Below are 6,059 nucleotides of genomic sequence, written 5' to 3' on the forward strand. Positions count from 1 at the left end.
TAATCAACACCCGAACATGCGAATTCCCACCCAAATATATCAAGAATAACACAATATGAGTTTCACGATTCATCCTAGGGCTCTATTCATATTTAAATCAACAAGATCATAGTTCGTCTTTTAACATCGAGAAACATCAAGATTTATCAAGAACATCACATAATCATCAAGATCATCAAGATCCCACATAAAATTATCGCATCAATTATCAAGATCATATCATCAATATTATAAACGATTCATCACGACACAGGCGTAGAGAAGAAGCCAAAGAAGATAATTATAGCAAAGAAAATAGGTTTTGTTAAGATATGGGTTACCTCTTAGCCTTAATTAATTTCCTTGGCTATGAAGGGTCTTTCTTGATTTCTCCTAGGGGAATTCTTGGAACTTCTTGTGTGGTGAGAGATTATTGTGGTGTGGGTTCTAGGTGCCTTCTATGTCCATATATATATATATATATATATATATATATATATATATATATATATATATATATATATATATATATATATATATATATTTAAGAGTCCTAATTAGGGTCTAGATGGTATGGGTTTGCTAATTCTATTTCCTATAGGACTAGGGGATTGGTTTTAGGGATGACGGCCCATGGACCGTGGTGGGCCTTTTCCTAATTAATTACTGGAATTTAATTCTTTCTTTTGGGTAAATGATTAAATGATTAATTGGTTTTATGGGCCGTAACACGGGGTGTTACATTATGTGTTCTTCGGAACTACGTTTGGTTTACCCGTTTGATAAGCATTCTAGTTCGGTGTTTAAATGCTAGCGTGTGTGTTGTTTGTACCTTCCTATTGTTGATGATGACTTGTGTTAATAATCATTGTTGTTGGACTGTGATCCATTCCTTAATTGAGTATGGTTTCATATCTTCGTTGTGATTCGTTGATTGATTCCTGTTGAGGTGTGGTGTGTGTGGCTGTACCTGGATTGCACGATTAGTGGTATGGGACACTAGTCACCAAGGTACGGCAGTGGTCCTCGTGGTGGCCATAATTTGATTATGGAGTTTGTGACCAGTGTGTCGGGTTCACGTATTTCTTGGGAGGCATTTGTTGCCAAGACATGTGTTGTCGTGTGTGTGATCGGTACCCTCGTGTACTATGAAATTGGTGGTTTTGTTGGCGGTCGTTGGTGGATGGGGACGATGGTCCTCGGAGAGAAAAGGTTGGACTTGGTGTACAGGGTTCCTGGAGGTAAAGGTTGGAACTAGACATAAGGTTCGGGGTAGCCATAAGTTTGGAACCGGGCATAAGGAAGGCATATCAATTCGTGATGGGTGATGTCGAGAAGGCTTGTGTAGCCGTTGTGTGAGTTCTCTTCTTGTGACGTGTGTAGTCACAAAGGCATGTGTTGCCTAGTCATGTGTTGCCATTGGTTGTGTCCTTATTCTCTTGAGTTATGCATGTCGGGTGTTAATCTACTGTGTGATGGTAGATTATGCCTTGAGCCGTTCTTGTTAGTCGTTATTGCATCTTGTGTCTTGGGATGTGTTCCCGTATTGTTGATTGTGAGTGCTTAGAGTCTTGTGTTGACTTCTGCTCTTGGTTTGGAACTTATATATACATATTCCGTTTCGCAAATGATTTTTTATATATATTTTATATATGTGTGATATTTCACATGTATTGGTGGGTTACTAGCATTATTCACTGACCGTGCGTCGTCCCATCTTTTACGTGTTTCTTTCAGGTGATGTATAGACGTGAACGCGGTCTAGAACCTGCTAGTGTAGCTCCCATGTTTTGTTGTTATGACCTTTGTGCCAAGGATAGACTTTAGTACTTTAGACATGTATGGATTTTAGATTGTGGTTTATGCAGATGTTAGCCTGTGCGTTCACCTCTGAGTGAGCGTGGCATAGCACCCATTTCGTTTCCAGTTTATATAATCCCTTTCAGTTTTCCGTTGTGTTTGATGTTTTGTTTAGATATCTGGATGTTTAAGGCTTTAATTAGCATCGAAATTAGGGGGTGTTACACCAGCATTATTCGCTGACCGGGTGTTACTGTAACACCCCAGATTTTCAAGACTTTTTAAAACTTATAATAAAGGCAGAATCTTATTAAATCCCAAGATATAATACAAGCGTTCTGGGTGCTGTGCCACACCTGGGCTAGAGAACCCAAGCACAGGCTAACTAACTAATATCCTCGAAGTGTGATTACGTAAAGGGAGACTATCTACTTCTACACTCCAAGTTCTAGCGCGCTCCAGTGACTTAATCTTCTGCCTGAAAGCCAAATATATCTGTTCAGCGAAAGATGCTGGTAACCCACTCCAACGCGTTGAAATACAATACATATAGAGATATATATATAGATATACGAAAAACATTTTGAGCATGAAGATTTATCCTACGAACTCTAGTTTTAAAACCGGGAATGACTCGACAGATAAGGCCAGACACAAGCAACAGTTATAACAAGCATATGCAGTTCACAACAGATAAGGCAGATAAGGCAAAGCATAAACATTAATCACAACCCAACATAAACAATCCCCAACATAAATCCCATAGTCACATCCCCCCCCCCCCCAAGACACTTGTAATCACAACTCATACATAGCACACTTTGTTGGCGCCACAGGACCAATCGCACGCCCATACATGAGGGTCAGCGCATATAGCTCCGACACGGCCCCGCAGCACCCTGCCCCGTATCGCAACACGGAAGGGTCGATCGCAACCGACCGATGAACCGCAGCTCATCATAGTGTTTGATCGCAACCAAACAGTGGACCGCAGCCCAAGAGAATGTCATCCGACCGCAGCCAGGAAAGAGGACGAACCGCAGCTTGTATACAAATATTTGATCGCAACCAAACGGTGGACCGCAGCCCAAGAGTATCAATCTGACCGCAGCCAGCTTCTGAACCGCAGCTCAGGATAACCAATCCGATCACAACCGAATTGGGGTAACACCCACACATAACACATAGCAAGCACATGCAACCCATATTACACATTTGGAAGGGGGAGAAAGCGCATAACAAAACCTATGTGTGATCCATCACATACTAAGAATAGTCCTAAGGGGTTCATACTCCTTCCACCTAGGTCAACGGGATACCAATTCAACTAGCATGCAATATAATAGACTCGTAAACCTACGAACGGTACCCGAAACATCAAACTAGACATAGGCACGATAAACGGAGTCCGTTGGGACACCACGGGGAAGAGGGGAACATCAAACGGGGAAGCCGGGAACCCAAGGTGGGGGAATTTCCAGCGGGTAGCCGGTGGGTGGGGGCCACCCGCCGGCTGCCCGCCGGAAAGTACTGTTCCGGGCAGCGAGTCGCCGGCGGGCAGCTGCCCGCCCGCCGGCTACCCGCTGCCGGGCGGTGTTTCACGGCCGTGGGTAGGTGGCGGGTCCCCTACCCCCCACCTACCCCCACTGACTCTTTTCATCACTTTTGCGCCCCGGGAACCATTGTGGAACCCGAAACCATGCTTAGACACCTTACAACGCAATTAACGACAACACGTAGACAATTAACGGATCAAATACGATAAAGGAACGGCACATAACCTATCATGCTTTTCTAGACATAATCAACACCCAAACATGCGATTTCCCCACCCCACAATCCAAGAATCATAACATACGATACAACCTAGGGTTCTAATCACTTTTATATCAACAAGGATACGATTCGTCTTCTAATTTCAAGATTCGGTAAGAATAACACATAACCATCAAGAATGTCACACAATTATCAAGAACAACACATAATCATCAAGAACTCCATATAATCATCAAGAATCTCCCAATATCAAGATTATCAAGATCCCTCATGGGATCTTCATCATATCTCGCCAATCACAATAATATGGGGGAAACCCTAAGGGGGAATCATAGCTATGAAAATAGGTTTTGTTGAGACATGGGTTACCTCTTAGCCTTAATTAATTCCTTGGCTATGAAGGATCTTTCTTTAAGCTTTCTTGATTTCTTGATTTCTCCTAAGGGGATTCTTGGAACTCTTTGGGTAGTGAGAGATTATTGTGGTGGGGATTCTAGGTGCCTCCTAAGTTCCCTATTTATATATTTAAGACTCCTAGTTAGGGTCTGAATGGTATGCGTTTACTAATTCTATTCCTTATAGGGCTAGGGTTTGTTTTAGGGATAATGGTCCACGGTCCATAGTGGACCATATTAATTAAAGAGGATCCTAATCATAATCTGAATAGTAAAAGGCCTACTTCCATTATTCCTAACAGGCTTAAGACTCTTATTCGGGCAAGGGTCCACGGTTCATGGTGGACCTTACTAATTAATTAAAGGTGAACCTAACATAATTAAATCATGCTTAATTATTATTAACGGGATTAATTAAATAATTAATCCGGGATTGAAGGCCGTAACACGGGGTGTTACACTCTCCCCCCCTTACGAGAAGCTTCGTCCCCGAAGCTTGGAAATCATTGCAGGGTTAACGAGTCAAGAGTAGAACCGTGGTCCTATAGATAAGGTATTCCACGGGGAAATTGTGTACTTGTACGCCTATGCGTGTTGGGTTTTTGGGGACGATTAGGTTTACAGGGCCAAGAGAGTGGGTCTCAAACTTGAGGGCACGGTGAATTCAGGAATTAGGATCAAGTTTTCAAGGTTGCAACTTAGGTTGTGAGGTTGTCACTTGTATGGAATCGTTAAAACATGGGATTAAGAATAGGGTCTGAAGGGTAGAAAGGGTTTTGAAATAAGGAGGGGGCCGATTTTCCGGGAAAGGAATTCGGCTAGGATGGGTTAAGTTTTCTCGATCCCAAGTGAATAATCTGGTTAGATGCTTTGATCACGATGCGTCGACGAGCTGATGATCCTCCTTCCTTGGTGTTGGTACTTGCTTGACTTTAAGATCCTTGTTAAACCTTGGTTCCCAGGCTAAGGTTTCATCCTTCTCTTCTTTCTTGAGGGAATTTCCCGTGGTGATTCAACACTTACTTCTTTAATGCGCCCAAGGTCTTGACCAAGTTGAGTAAACCAAGCCAATCTCTTAGGGCGCACTTCCCAAATTCTTCCCAAAGTCTCTTGGGAGTCGATGGACTTTGGGCTGAATTTCTTTTCTTATTGAATTTCATCTTCTCTTTAGTGGATGAAATTCTTAGTAAGACTTCATGTCTTACCCGAGGTTCGGCATTTGTTGTGCCCTTTTGTGTTATTTTTAATGCTGAAGGTGTCCTTGCGTGCCCTTTTTCTTTTTAAAGCGCAGTCGGTTACCAAATCTCGTTGTGGGATGACTCGGCGACTTTACGAGTCGCCTCATTTCCTTGTGGGTCCTTAATGATCCTTGAAGTCTTGGCGCGAATGTGCTCTTCACCCTTTTACTTAGCACCATGGACTACGTAGTTCTTGATTCCATACAACTTGTAAGGAGTCCTCTGATTTGCTCGAACGATGTTCATGGTTTGGAGGAGTCCCGGTCCACCCTTAGCATTTTGAATTTTAAGGTTTTCGTGGGTTCTTAGCACGAGTTCCCAACTCTCCTCCTTGGTTTACGCAATCCTTTACGCCAAACATCCCTAGTCGGTTGTGTCGTAGGACCCAACTTCAATTACTCGTGCATTGTAATTGATTGTGATTTCCCGATGGTGTCTCGTGCGTCAAGGTCTTTTACGTAGGACACTATGTTTGGGTGGTCCATGGTTCCTTACCCAAGACTCACATTCATAAATCGAGGCACACAAGTGCGCCACAAATCAATAAAATGAGGGGTTAAGAAATCAGCACATTGTACCAGTGGACGCGAGGTGGGCGGTCGTCCGCCTGCCAAGCTCCTGCCAAGGTCCCGTCAAGGACCGTTGGGGACCCGCGGGAAAGTGACTAGGAAGAGTCAATTCCTTCGGGAAAGACCCCAAAAATGCACAGATTCATGTCCTGACAAGTCCCATGCCCTTGTGCACAATAAAGGGGACTTGGATACATAGGATGACCCATCGTACAATGTTTATTGATTCTTAAGCACGAGTTCTAGAGGTAGATATACACACACACACACACACACACACACACACACATATATATATATAT

The sequence above is a fragment of the Ipomoea nil genome, unplaced genomic scaffold, assembly GCF_001879475.1.
Source record: "Ipomoea nil cultivar Tokyo-kokei standard unplaced genomic scaffold, Asagao_1.1 scaffold1179, whole genome shotgun sequence".
NCBI lineage: Eukaryota > Viridiplantae > Streptophyta > Magnoliopsida > Solanales > Convolvulaceae > Ipomoea > Ipomoea nil.